Source organism: Cervus elaphus, chromosome 21 (assembly GCF_910594005.1).
Source record: "Cervus elaphus chromosome 21, mCerEla1.1, whole genome shotgun sequence".
NCBI classification, from domain to species: domain Eukaryota; kingdom Metazoa; phylum Chordata; class Mammalia; order Artiodactyla; family Cervidae; genus Cervus; species Cervus elaphus.
In genome coordinates, this window is record NC_057835.1 from 37,732,950 (window position 1) to 37,748,206 (window position 15,257).

At 39.9% G+C, this 15,257-nt stretch overlaps 1 pseudogene; it reads left to right on the forward strand.

The window, feature by feature from the left end:
* The first annotated feature begins 3,741 nt into the window (after positions 1 to 3,741).
* Positions 3,742 to 4,501, forward strand: LOC122679094 (annotated as a pseudogene).
* The last annotated feature ends 10,756 nt before the right edge of the window (positions 4,502 to 15,257 follow it).

Here is a 15,257-nt window from a genome sequence, read left to right on the forward strand (position 1 = left end):
CCTATATGTATTTATATCTCATACATATACAAATAACTTGGTCTGAAAGAATTATAAGGTCCTGAGCTGGGGTTATTTGACAGCAAACTGAACACAAGGTGGGATAAAGGTTAAGTGTCCAGGAATGAGAAATAGAAAGCAGCTGGGAGGGCTACAGAGTAGAAAGGAGAACTCACAGAGGAGAGAGGAGGGCATCGTTGACCATCTCCTCCTGGGTGAAGAACTTCTTTGTTGCTGGAGTGGAGAGCCTTGGGGTGGCATCTCCTTTCCTATTCCCACCTACAGACCTATCACCCCTAAGTCAGCTTGTCCCTATCTTGGCTGCCTGTTTTTGCTGTTCAGTCCCTCAGTCATGTCTGACTCTTTGTGACCCCATGGACTGCAGCTTGCCAAGCTTCCCTGCCCTTCAGTATCTCCCAAGGAGCTTGCTGTAACTCATGTTCATTGAGTTGATGATGCCTGTGGTGACGTCTGTACCTCCTGGCTTGGGTCATGTGCAGGTGGCCACTGGCTCTGTGGTGCATAGGAAACCCTCTCCACTTTTTTTTTGGTTTTATTTGTTTTTTATATTGGAGTATGTAGAGTATATCATGAGAAAGCTGGGCTGGAGGAAGCACAACCGGGAATCAAGATTGCCGGGAGAAATATCAATAACCTCAGATATGCAGATAACACCACCCTTATGGCAGAAAGTGAAGAAGAACCAAAGAGCCTCTTGATGAAAATGAAAGAGGAGAATGAAAAAGTTGGCCTAAAGCTCAACACTCAGAAAACTAAGATCATGGCATCCAGTCCCATCACTTCATGGCAAATAAATAGATGGGAAAACAGTGGAAACAGTGGCTGACTTTATTTTGGGGGACTCCAAAATCACTGCAGATGGTGATTGCAGCCATGAAATTAAAAGACGCTTGCTCCTTGGAAGGAAAGTTATGACCAACCTAGGTAGCATATTAAACAGCAGAGATATTACTTTGTCAACAAAGGTCCATCTGGTCAAGGCTATGGTTTTTCCAGTGGTCATGTATGGATGTGAGAGTTGGACTGGGAAGAAAGCTGAACACCGAAGAATTGATGCTTTTGAACTGTGGTGATTTTGGAGTCCCCCAAAATAAAGTCAGCTGCTATTTCCACTGTTTCCCCATCTATTTCCCATGAAGTGATGGGACCGGATGTCATGATCTTAGTTTTCTGAGTGTTGAGCTTTAAGCCAACTTTTTCACTCTCCTCTTTCATTTTCATCAAGAGGCTCTTTGGTTCTTCTTCACTTTCTACCATAAGGGTGGTGATATCTGCATATCTGAGGTTATTGATATTTCTCCTGGCGATCTTGATTCCAGCTTGTGCTTCATCCAGCCTAGCATTTCTCATGATGTCCTCTGCATATAAATTAAATGAGCAGGGTGACAATATACAGCCTTGATGTACTCCTTTTCCTATTTGGAACCAGTCTGTTGTTCCATGTCCAGTTCTAACTGTTGCTTCCTGACCTGCATACAGGTTTCTTAAGAGGCAGGTCAGGTGGTCTGGTATTCTCATCTTTTTCAGAATTTTCCACAGTTTATTGTGATCCACACCATCAAAGGCTTTGGCATAGTCAATAAAGCAGAAATAGATGCTTTTCTGGAACTTTCTTGCTTATTTGATGATCCAGCAGATGTTGGCAATTTGATCTCTGGTTCCTCTGCCTTTTCTAAAACCAGCTTGAACATCTGGAATTCATGGTTCACGTATTGCTGAAGCCTGGCTTGGAGAATTTTGAGCATTACTTCACTAGCGTGTGAGATGAGTGTAATTGTTTGATAGTTTGAGCATTATTTGGTATTGCCTTTCTTAGGGATTGGAATGAAAACTGATCTTTTCCAGTCCTGTGGCCACTGCTGAGTTTTCCAGATTATGGCATATTGAGTGCAGCACTTTCACAACATCATCTTTTAGGATTTGAAATAGCTCAGCTGGAATTCCATCACCTCCACTAGCTTTGTTTGTAGTGATGCTTCCTCAGGCCCACTTGACTTCGTATTCCAGGATATCTGGCTCTAGGTGAGTGATCACACCATTGTGGTTATCTGGGTCATGAAGATCTTTTTTGTATAGTTCTTCTGTGTATCCTTGCCACCTCTCTTAATATCTTCTGCTTCTGTTAGGTCCATATAATTTCTCCCCTTTATTGTGCCCATCTTTGTATGAAATGTTCCCTTGGTATCTCTCATTTTCTTGAAGAGATCTCTATATCTTCCCCATTCTATTGCTTTCCTCTATTTCTTTGCATTAATCACTGAGGAAGGCTTTCTTATCTTTCCATGCTATTCTCTGGAACTCTGCATTCAAATGGGTACATCTTTCCTTTTCTCCTTTGCCTTTAGCTTCTCTCTTTTTCTTAGCTATTTGTAAGGCCTCCTCAGACAACCATTTTGGCTTTTTACATTTCTTTTTCTTGGGGATGGTCTTGATCACTGCCTCCTGTACAATGTCATGAACCTCCATCCATAGTTCTTCAGGTACTCTATCAGATCTAATCCCTTGAATCTATTTCTCACTTCCACTGTATAATCATAAGGGATTTGATTTAGGTCATACCTGAATGGTCTAGTGATTTTCCCTACTTTCTTCAATTTAAGTCTGAATTTTGCAATAGGATGTTCATAATAAGTACTATGAAAGTAATGTTAATCTGGTCTAAAACTACAGGAAAACTAATTCTTCTTCTTTTTATAAAAAGTTTATAATTTTTGCTGCTCTGGGTCTTAGTTGCATTCATGAGGGATTTTTAGTTGCTGCACAAAAGCTCTTAGTTGCAGCATGTGGGATCTAGTTTCTTGACCAGGGATTGAACCCTGGCCCCTTGCATTGGGAGTATGGAGTCTTTGCCTTTGGACCACCAGGGAAGTCCCCAGAACTGATTCTTTTGGATCTTTCAGAGCATTCCGTCCAATAGAACATTTTGTGATGATGGAAAAGTTCTGCAGTTTCTAGTATTCAATATGGTAGCAAGTCGCCACATGTGACTATGGTGTGCTTGATTTGTGGCTAGTGTGACAGAGGAATTTAAATTAATAAAAAGTAATTTAAAAAGCATAGCCTCATGCTGTTATATTGAGTAATGTTCGTTTTTCATTTTGTTTGGCTGATTACCACACACTTGGCAGTTTGCACATACTTGTTTATTAGCTCACAGTTCTTTAGGTCAGAAATATGGGCTCTTTTGGCTGGTTTCTCTGTAGAGTCTCAAAAGGCTGAAATCAAGGTGTTGGCTGGGCTGGGCTCCTGTCTGGAGGCTTGGGAAGAATCTGCTTCCAGGCTCACTTCAAGTTATTGACAGCCTTCAGTTTCTTGTTGCTGTAGGACTAAGGTCCTTGTTCATTTGCCGGCTGTAGCCAGGGGTCACTTTCAGCAGATAGTGGCCAATCTCTGGTCCTCCCTTCCATTTGAAAGCCAGCAATGGCTTAAGCAAATCTGTGAGGTTCTTTCAGTCTCTTTGAATTCCCCTGCTACTACCAGCCTGAGCAAATATTCTGCTTTCAAAATTCTCTCAATTGGATCAGGCTTACCCCAATACTCTCTGTATATAAAATCTAACTGATTTGGGGCTTTGCACCTGCAAAAAATCCCTTCACAATGGTAGTCAGATAGGTGTGTGATTGAATAACTAGAAAAGGACTCTCAGGAGGTTGTCTTCCAAATTCTGCCTACCACAGCCCCCTTAAGATTTCTAGTCCTTTTAGTCTTCTGAACAGCATCATGGTGGTTGGCAAGAAAAAGTGCCTTATGAAAGCCAAGAAGAAAGTGGTTGACCCATTTTCTAAGAAATATTGGTATGATGTGAAAGCACCAGCTATTCTGGGAAAACACTGGTCATGAGAACTCAAGGAACCAAAATTGAATCTGATGGCCTCAAGAGTTATATTTCTGAAGTGAATCTCACTGATCTGCAGAATGATGAAGTTGCCTTTAGAAAATTCAAGTTAATTACGGAGGATGTTCAAGGCAAAAACTGCCTGACTAGTTTCCATGGCATAGATCTTACCTGTGACAAAATGTGCTCCATGGTCAAAAAATGGTAGGCCATGACTGAAGCTCACCTTGTTGTTAAGCCCACTGATGGTTATTTGCTTTGTCTGTCCTGTGTGGGCTTTACTAAGAAACACAGTAATCAAATTCAGAAGACCTCTTATGTCCAGCACCAGCAGGTATGCCAGATTCACATGGAGATGATGGAAATCATGACCTGAGGGGTGCAGACAAGTGACTTGAAAGAGGTGGTCAGTAAATTGATTCCAGACAGCTTTGGAAAAGACATAGAAAAGGCTTGCCAATCTATCTGCTTTACAATGTCTTTGTTAGAAAAGTAAAAATGCTGAAGAAGTCCAAGTTTGAATTGGGAAAACTCATGGAACTACATGGTGAAGTAAGTAGTTCTGGAAAAGCTGCTGGGGATGAGACAGGTGCTAAAGTTAAACAAACTGATGGATATGAGCCCCCAGTCCAAGAATCTATTTAAAATGCAGGCCTTTTTAATGGTGACAAGAGGCCTTATTTGTGGCTAAAAAAAAAAAAGATTTCCAGAGATAATTTTGACTCAACTTGGTTTTTGTAGTTTGCACTAACTTTAAACCCAACTCCCAAGTGAAATATGACTCACAGTACATAGAGTAACTTCATTGCTTTGGTTTTGAATTCTTTCCTGTTCTCAAGAATCACATTGAAAATGTAGAAACCTAAGAGTTCATGGGTGTGAGTTGTAGGTGGGGCAGTGTAAGAGAATGTATTCCTATATCTACAAAGACTTTAACTTTTCACACTCTCTAGTTAAGATTAGGTTATATATAGATGAGATGGGCTGGCTGTGGGTCTGGAGGATGAACAGCCACTTCAGAAGACTTGGCGGGGGGGCTACCAAAGAACAACAGAATTCACCTCTCTCAAAGTTACCTACCACTGTATTGTTTATAGGTTGCTGCTCCATGCCTTAACGTATTTTGAGAGCTGTTAAAGTCAACAACCGCCTCCATGATTTGTTAGAAAGAGAGATCCCTCAAATCCTTTCGAAGTGATATCAGTCTGTATTAATGGAAGCTTTATGTTCTGAACCAGAAAAAAATTATTTCCAGTGACTTGGCACTAGTCTTGCCTGAACATATTTCAACTGCTTTTAGTTTGGGATACCACATGTTGAAAAAGAGACAAATTAGAGAAAATGCAGAGAGCGGCAACCAACATGATAAAATGTCTAGTTGAAGGTTCATGGCATGACGCAGGGGATTGGTAATGGGATATAAATCCTCTCTCGTCAGCACATCATTTTTAGCAGTGTCTATCTAATGTCTGTCATCACTGCTTAAACTCAGAGACCGCTGGGGAGGAACTGATGGTTGGGGTATATTCAGAATGTTGTAGTTCATATTCCAAACAGCATCATCATCAAAGCATTTTTATCTTTCCAAATAAGAAGTGAAGGGTTAAACCCAGAGACTAAATCAGGTATTCACTTTGACCACTTGGTTCCAAGTTTGGCTGGGTGCATGCTAATTACACTGCCTAATGGACTTTGCAATATTTGAATTAGGAGTGCAGGAAATTCTCTTTCTTAAGTTTAAATAAATATCCACAGTGGTTGAACTAGTTCCAAGAAGTTTGTAATCGGCTTCAAGTTTAAGTTAAAACAATTAGAATGCCAATTTATTTAACTACAGTGAGAAATACAATGACAATCTAAATGACCATGCTTGAGTTGATGAGACCTGTGCATTCAGTCCCTATAGGAAGATCTCCAGTGGAAGCCAAAGCGTGATCTGGATATTGCTTTGTGCTGGTATAGTGTTCTTTAAATGATTCCAAAATAGCTGGATGTGTCCATCTACAGTTTTTGATCAAGTCTGGATGACTGGCCAGGTTGCATGGTGGAGTGAGGATGAAGTCTAGGATTCACGAGGTCTCTGTTTTAGTCTATCATTTAGAGTAAATCTGTTATTAATTCACTAGGTGATGCTTGGTAAATAGGTAAAATAAAAACTGGTAAAAAATGTCTCTAAGAGCTTTTTCATATAAAATTATTTGATTTTATGAATATGCTCTAAAGGCAGCTATTATACCTAGATAGGGAACTTTCCCATGGCTCAGACAGTAAAGAATCTGTCTGCAGTGCAGGAGACCCAGGTTCAGTTGCTGGGTTGGGAAGATCCCTTGCAGAAGGAATGGCAGACTCCTCCAGTATTCTTGCCTGGAGAATTCCATGAGCAGAAGGAACCTGGCAGTCTAGAGTCCATGGGGCTGCAAAGAGTGGGACACAACTAAGCAACTTTCACTTCACTTTCACATATACATAGATAATTAACTTGGTTCTATTTGCTAAAGACCTTAAGACTTTTTACAGATATCAGTCAATTCAATAAACCGATTGTTCATGGCTTCCTGTGTGCAAATTATTGTGTTAGGCATGGAAGTAAGCATGCTGTCTTCCCACAAGGAATTTAAATGGCTAATCAATAAGTGAATATTGTCATTGTGAATTAATGTAAATATTAATAGCTATGAATGATAGCATAAATATGATAGTATTGTGTGAATACTGACTGATAACAATGTTAAGACAGAATTAAATAAAGCAAGCAATAATAGGGGTGCAGATATCTGTGGGACAGGTTATGGAGTAGGGAAAAATATATTTCATTTGGGAAGATTAGAGAAGAATTCATAGACTGTAATATTTAAGCCGGACTTTTGAGGATGGGTATGTTTATCATACCTGGAGAACCAGTGGTCAGAGTTGGCTATAATGGAATGGGAAATTCAGCTTGCCTGATAGGAGAGGAGGCTGTAGGAAGGAGCCAGTGATATAGTAGCTTCAGGGCCCTCAGTTGCATGAACTATTTCTGCTGTCTTCTATAGGGCTGCCATGACAAAATTCCACAGGTTGGTGGCTTAAACAACAGAAATTTGTTTTCTAGCAGTTCAGGAAGCTGGAAGTCCAAGATCAAGGTGCCAGCCTGGGTCATGTCTCTGGAGGCCTCTCTCTTTGACCTGTGGATGGCCACTTTCTGTCTGTGTCCTCTCATGGCCTTTTGTCTGTGTATGTGCATCCCTGGTGTGTCTCTCTCTTTTTGTAAGGACACCAGTTGTATTAGATCAAGGCCTCACCCTTATGGCCTCATTTGATCTTAATTGCCCCCATAAAAGTCCTATCTCCAAATACAGTGTCACTGGGGATAGAGTTTCCTATGAATGGAGGTGTTATACACAACAATTTGTAACAATGTCTAAGGCTCTGAGAGGAGCCCTAGCCTTGAATCCACATGAATATATACATATGTGAAAGGTGAGGGTTTTCCTTTTTTTCTTTTTGTATGCTTTAAGAGCAAATCTCGAAATAGGATAGGCTTCAGGGCTTTCCTTTCCTGGTGGCTCATATGGTAAAGAATCCACCTGCAATGCAGGAGACCTGGATTTAATCCCTAAGTCAGGAAGACCCCCTGGAGAAGGGAATGGCTACCCACTCCAGTATTCTTGCCAGGAAAATCCCATGGACAGAGGAGCCTGGCAGGCTATAGTCTATGGGTTCGCAAAAAGTTGGGCACGACTGAGCAACTAACACTAACACACTTTCAGGCACCTTAAAACCTGGATCCTTCTGTCTGGGAGCAAGATATTCATTAGGTTCATTGTTCAGAAGAAGAGTAAGGATGCTGTATGGGCAAACTGGGCACATGAGTGGCTCCCCCATCATCTGAAATGGGGGATATGGGGGCTGATGTGAACCCCAAGTTCTGATGAAACTATGAATGCTTTTAGATTGAGGGATTGGTACATAGGAATTAAAGGTGTGAGTCCATATCAGTCATCCCAATTTCCTGATCCTACACCACTAGTGTCAAAAGGAACCAACACTAATGGAAATCCAAAGGAACAAGACAAAATGAAATAGCACCAAGGCATTTGGGTCATGGTACACTGTTTTCAAAGCTGGAGGAAAGTGTGGTCAGAAATGTTTGGAGATGAAGTAGGAGAACCATTCTGATTCTTCTCTTCCTGACATAACACAAATATAAGTTAGATTTGGGAGAAGATTTCTTGGCCTCAGAATCAGAACAGTTAAGTGAAGTACAAGGACTTTATGGGACGGGGCACATGTATTCTGTTCCTCTTTCTTCCTTGAAGGTCCTCCATTCTTCCTCCCATAACATTGTTTCTTGTCAGAATCACTTGCAGTACTTGTGAAAAAGGAAGATTCCTATGACTAATCAGGCTGAGATGAATCAGAATCTTTGGTGAGTGGGGCCCACAAATCTTGATTTTGAAAGTTCACACTTGATTTTGTTTACTCTTTAGAGATTGGGGTTTATTGCCCTACATTCACAGCATAGTAGGGTACAGCTTTTAATTTCAGTATTCCTATCATTAATATCTATTAATTATAATAAAACTACTATTCTTCGAGTGCTTATTATGAGCTCTATACTGTTGTATGCAGGCTTCCCCAGTGGCTCAGCAGTAGAAGAACCTGTCTGCAATGCAAGAGCCTCAGGAGACGTGGGTTCAGTCCCTGGGTTGGGAAGATCCCCTGGAGGAGAAAATGGCAATGCACTCCAGTATTCTTGCCTGGAGAATCCCATGGACAGAGGAGCCTGCTGGGTTATAGTCCGCAGGGTCACAGAGAGTCAGATACCACTGAAGCAATTTGGTACACAGGCATGCACTGTTCTAAGCAACATGCTCACCTGATTTTCACGGTAAACCTTCATGGTGATAATATTACTTCTATCTTGCACATGAGAAGTCAAGGCTCAGAAAAGTTAAATTTCTCAAGGCTGCATAAGCAGTATTAGTCAAAAAAGTAAAGGAGAAGAGCACGCATGCCTGAGACCCTTGCTGGCTTGGGTATTGCTGGTCTACAATAAACTGATGTTCTGAGGGGATGGAATGCAAGGAAATTCCAGGCACCTGTAGCAGAAGTAGTAGATTACATGCACTTTTCTTGCCAATGCTAACATCCCTCTAGGGCACTTAAGAGGCTGTGTGGGCTTGTTTGGTTGGCTAATGTTCACATTTTTGGTTTGATAAGAAATTTAGGCACTTTGGGAACAAGATATATAGTTTTGGAAATTATAAACCCAAATCTATTATATGACAATCTTATTTTATTTCAGTGTGCTTTGCTGGTGGCTCAGACAGGAAAGAATCCGCTTTCTATGTGGGAGGCCTGGGTTCAGTCTCTGGGTTGGGAAGGTCCCCTGGAAGAGGGCATGGCAACCCACTCCAGTATTCTTGCCTGGAGAATCCCCACAGACAGAGGAGCCTGGCGGGCTTCAGTCCATGGGGTCACAAAGAGTCGGACATGACTGAGCCACTAAGCACATTTTATTTCAGTAGTATATGAATCAATAAATACAATGTTTTATTTTTGTAAAGCAAAACAAAACAACTCATAGTCAAAACACATTGGGAATATTGTTATACTCTATCCTTAAGTCCTCCACTTAAAATAATTTCCATTCAGTTGACCAAACAACATCATAAAGTTTCTTGAGGCAACTCTTGGAATTATCATGTAAACTTATAACACAAGCAATGTGTGTATTCCTTCAGCAAATTTGCACTTCAGTTATACCAAAAGAAATAAAATAGTCATGTTTATTATATTTAGAATGACTGGAAACCAATTATAACAAATGGCAAAGGATAAGAGTCCAAGTCAATGTAACTCATTTTAGCAAATATTCAGTTCAGTTCAGTCGCTCAGTCGTGTCCGACTCTTTGAGACCCCATGAATTGCAGCATGCCAGGCCTCCCTGTCCATCACCAACTCCCGGAGTTTACTCAAACTCATGTCCATCAAGTCGGTGATGCCATGCAGCCATCTCATCCTCTGTCGTCCCCTTCTCCTCCTGCCCCCAATCCCTCCCAGCATTGGGGTCTTTTCCAATGCAGTTCTCCCTAAATTAAGAGGTCAATTATTTCATAGATGTTTTATTTTGTAGATTATGAGAATACTTTAAAATATATTTATTGAAATATAGATTTATGACTTCTGAATATTTTTTAATTTGAAAATGTTTCCAAATATGTTGAAAAATAAATAGAATTCACCTGCTATCCTTCCATTTATGTTTGGATTTTATAAAATAAGAAGCTAGAGACTTCTTCCACCATACACTTTCTCTGCCCAGGGTTAAAAACTACTGGCTAGCTATTTGATATACATCATTCATCTTTCTTAGGTTTCTACTTTATGTGCATATGTATTTGGTACCCTAAACTAGAATATTATTAAATGCTTTTACCTAGAATCAGTTTTAATTACTAAAAATATAGTATGGACATTTTCTAGGTCATTTCATGCCGGACTTTTTAGCTCTTTGATGACTGTATATTGTTACCACTGAACCATTCCCTTATTACTTTTATTTTTTCCCCAATTTAATTTCCTCCTATCTTTGCTATTGTGAACATGTTTTTTCAATGAACAGCCTTACAAGGTATGCACATTTCAAATTTCAATAGATATTGACAACCAAATTACTTTCCACAAAATTTGTATATTTTCCCCACCTATTTGTATATTTGTATTTGTATAATTTTCCCATGTTTGCTGGAACTGGCTGTTAGCAATCTTTTTAATCACTGACAGTCTGCTGAGGACAAATTATATTCTGTTTTACTTTGTAATAAAGAACTGGATGATTCTAAATATTTTGAAATATTTAAAAGTTTTCTGTGTATTTCTGAAAGGTACATGTACTGTAGAGTCAAGAAGAAGAAAAACAGATGCTTAGATAGGATGAAAATAACTGCCTATTAAAAATAGTTAAAAATATTTTAACTCTTAAAATAACTGCCATCACATCTTTACTCCCAGATTATGAACACCTTTTATTTGCTAATATGGGTAATTAGTTCAAAATATTTCAAACCTTAACCTCAATTTTTCCTTCTTCTATAAGGGAACTAGATACAAGAAAACATTAATTCTACTTGTTTAAGAAATTCAAGCTATTTTGTTTTTACCATTTGTACTTTGTTTCTTGGGAACAATCTTCATTTTTATTGCCCTGTGTTATAAATTATATTTTAAATTTTGAAATCTACATGAAACACCAATGACTATGATTTTGGACAGTTTCTGACTAGTGGTATTCATTTGTGCTTTTTCACCTATTAAATTAAACTATTTTATAAATAAAACTATTTTCTTTTCTTTAGAATAAGTTATTGGATTTTGGTGGATAAGAAACTGAAATGAGATGCTTTTTACTCAATCAAACCAGCAAATACCTTTGCAGGCTTAGTCACAAGACTCAGCACGGAAATAATACTTGTCTCACAATCAGGTTAGAAATGATAACTGAAACCATGGAATCCTTAAGATAAGCTACCTGTGTAATCAGGGGAAATAGCTGAAAGCCTAATAGAAGGCTTTGTGTTGGAGGACAGTGATTGAAGTTCAAAAGGCTTAGCAGAGGTCAAGTTGGCAATGTCAGGTATTTCCCCAAGTTTACTTCATTCAATTAAGTTGGAACAATCTGCTCCTGTGAAAGAGTTAGTGGCTTTCCTTACACTGGGGGGTGGGGAGGGGGGGGAAGGGCAGGCAAAGGGATGTTTGGCTTCCTCTGTACTAGAAGCTATGTCTGGGATAAGTTTTAAAAAGAGGTTGAGTTGATTTTCATGAAGTCTCTGTGGGAAACTTATGTGCAGTACAATGACTGGAAGTCTTGAGGGTTTACTAGATGCATTTAAAAGGGATGGAAGATGCAAAATTTATCTGCATGTATTAGACAACTATACATGTATTAGCCAACAATCGCAACAATGATAGCAACTAAATTTGTTTCAAACTTACCTTGTTTCTAAATGTGATGACCATTCAGTGCATCTGCCACATTAATGGAGCTGGTTTTCTTCCTGTTTAGTCTAAACTACTATTGATTGCTTTGACCCCTGCCCAGCTGAGGGACAAAATGCCCTGGATTGAGAGCTTTCTTAGGACTGCCTGTATTCTCAGCTCAAGCTGCTTGAGTTGGATGAATTCTAGGGTAGAAAAGTGCCCCAAATTGCTTCCTTAAAAAGTAAGTTTCACACACTTCTGATTTTGTCTTTTTTCTTGGTATGTCAATTTTTTTTTCTTTTTGAAATGTACTGTCTTCTTTCTTAGAGTAATTATTTTACAAACATGAGTGAACTTTGTGGAGGAATAGAAATGGGACATACCCTGACTGCAGTGTATGATCAGATTACAAAGATAAATTGATACATGAGAGGCTCCGGAATACTGGGTAATTATGGCACATACCTCCAGGAAATTCTCTCTCTCTCTCTCTCTCACACACACACACACACACACACACAACTTTAACCTCCTGCATATGTATGTGTATGTGACTATATAGATTTTGAGTCTAAGAAAGATTTAGGAGCTAGTACCCATTTTTAAGTTGAATAGCACTAAATGTCATTATCAAGGTGTCTATTACAGTTTAAGACATATTTCTAAAAGCTATAATCCTAATAACTTTCCACTAGTCAGATACTGGGCAAAACAAATGTGAAGGTACTGGGCAAAACATATCTATAAAGTCCCCAGATGATTCTCAGAGTCCGCCAAGTTTTTGAAGCCTAAAAAATAGTCAGTCTAGAATAATAAGTTAGTTTGTTCTAATCTGTTTGATGTTGAAGGAACTGTGCAGTTTTCTCAAGAACCATGAATGTATGGTTTTGGTAATGAATATGAACACTATAGTAAGAATTGCCTCCTCGGAGTTTCAGTTGAGGTACATCTCTTGAGGTGCCAGATGCCTAACTTTGTGTTGGATGGTGGGCTAAGCTTCAGAGGGATGAATTTTATCCTCCCTTCATTGGGTAGATGAGATTTACTTGGGAACAATTCAAAGTGACCAAATGTACTTTGTGGACTCTCAGTGTAGTAGCATTTCAGAGAAAGTCATTTTCAGCTAACATTTTTGGGGAAGACTCCAGGAGAGGCAGCAGGATTTTGAGTCTTAAAGAGTGGGATTTGGAAAGTTCAGGAGAGGACATTACTGTTATGGGAATAGCATGAACAAAGGAGTGTCTGTATGTGAGTGTGTATTTTGTAGCTGTTAGTTGCTAAGTCTTGTCCAACTCTTTGACCCCCATGGACTGTAGCCTGCCAGGCTCCTCTGTCCATGAGATTTTCCAGGCAAGAATACTGGAGTGGGTTGCCATGTCCTTCTCCAGGGGATCTTCCCAGATCAGGGATCAAACCTGCATCTCCCGTTTGGCAGGTGGATTCTTTACCACTGGCATGTGCATGTGTGTATTTAATCAAACTCAGTGCTCAGGAGAAGACTGGTTCAGCCGAGGAGCAGTGAGGAAAAGGGCACAGGGTTTGGGAGATGGGGCCATGCCCCGTTCTTCAAGCAGGCCAGACTCCACAGACCAGTGAGGTGCTCAAGTTAAAAAGTGCCTTTGAGTCACTGACCTCTTCTTATAGGTGTTATTTATTATTCTCTCACATATGTGCTCTTGGCCCCCAGAAAATACTTTAATCTACAGCTCCAAAATCATCTGTCATTGTCCAGAATAGAATTAAGCACAGCAAATATGACCATCGCTCTGAGACACTCATGGGATTTGGGATATTGAAAAGACACAAAAACCTCAGCATAATAGGCAGAGAAGTGGCAGGTTCCTAGCACAGGACTAATTTTTCTCTGGCTGTTTAGTAACAGGTGGTATTTATCTAAGCAGACGGGCCTGGGCAGCTGGTTGATGGGTTTTTCCAGCTGGACATCTTCTCTCCATTTAGTCCAACCACACCTGCTTCAGACAGCAAACAAGAGCCTTTCTCATCTCCAGTGTCTATGTGTGGGGGGCTGGGTGTAGACAAACCATTCAGCTTCCAGTTGTAGTGTTTCATGATGTCCAAGGATCCCATCTGGCCTCCGACCAGAAAAAAAGAGGTTTTAGGTTTAGAGGTGGGCTTCCCCCCTGCCCCAGGGAGTAGATTTGCCCTTTTGGGTTGCTTTCTTTCAAAAAAGAGATTTCATCATTGACCGCTATCATGTGATCAGATTTACCGCCCATTAAAACTTCCTTTCCTTAAAGCATGCACTGACATGACTGTGGCTGTCCCTTTGAGCTTTTATTATACTGCATTAAGGAATAGTAGAATAGTCTCATGAAAGATTAATCACTTCCTGTAAGCATCTTGTACCTGCAGACAGGCAATTACTGAAATATGTCTGAGAGAAAGCAAGGAAGGACGTTCAAATGTATTGGCCAGGTATTTCTTGGCAGTGTAACTGCAAAGCTTGCTTGGGTGCCAGCTTTCATGGAGCCAGGAAGGACTTCTGTGCTGAGTTAATGGATCATAGTTTGTTTTGTACATGAGTAGCAATGTTTTTTTTGTAACGACAGCCAGAACTTTGACACTGCACAGGTATTTCTCTTGAGGCTGTGCAAGTGTTTGTATTCTTATTTATTTCCCCGTCTAAACTGAATGATAAATCAACCACATGGACTAAATGTAATCCTGGCAATTTAGAAAGCCCTGTATTCCTAGTGCTGGACCCTCCGGATCGTAGGTGTTCAATAAATATTTGGTAACTGACAGTCTATTTTACAGTTTTGTTTACAACAGAAGAGTGAGATTTTAGGGGATGCTGAGGTCCTGAAAATCTCCCTAGCCAATATAGTGCTAGGTTCACCACTACCTTGACTCAGAACTTGCTGTTTGCTATGCTCCAACATCTGTTTTAGAGGCTGCAGATTAAGAAAAAAGACATGGTCCATGCTTTGGAGAAGCTGGGAATTCTTGGCAAGGAAATAGTAATACAACAACAACATCCAAAACAAAAACAGTATTTGTTGAGCACTTGTGTGTTGTTGACATGTAAGCCCTTTGTATTATATGTATTCATTTAATCCAGATTTTTTTTTTACTATTATTCTAGTTTTTCAGATGTGTAAACCAAGACACAGAGAGTTACACCTTTCTGTAATTTATTCAAAGCTATTAAGTGGTAGAACTGAGACATGAATAAAAATATAAAACCAAGCATTGAATTTGTGGAGCGCTCTGATGGGGTAAGGACCAGTGCAGAGAAGAGGCTCCCTCCACTCAGTACAATGGTGATTGGGGAAGTTTCAGGGACAGTTCATGTCCAAGTCTTTTCCTTGTTGCCTCCACTTTCTGGTTCTGGGATCTGGGCCACTTATTTCTCTCCAGATCTGACCCCAGTTTTTTTTTCCAGGTCCATCAACCTGGAGGGAGCATTGTGTTCAAC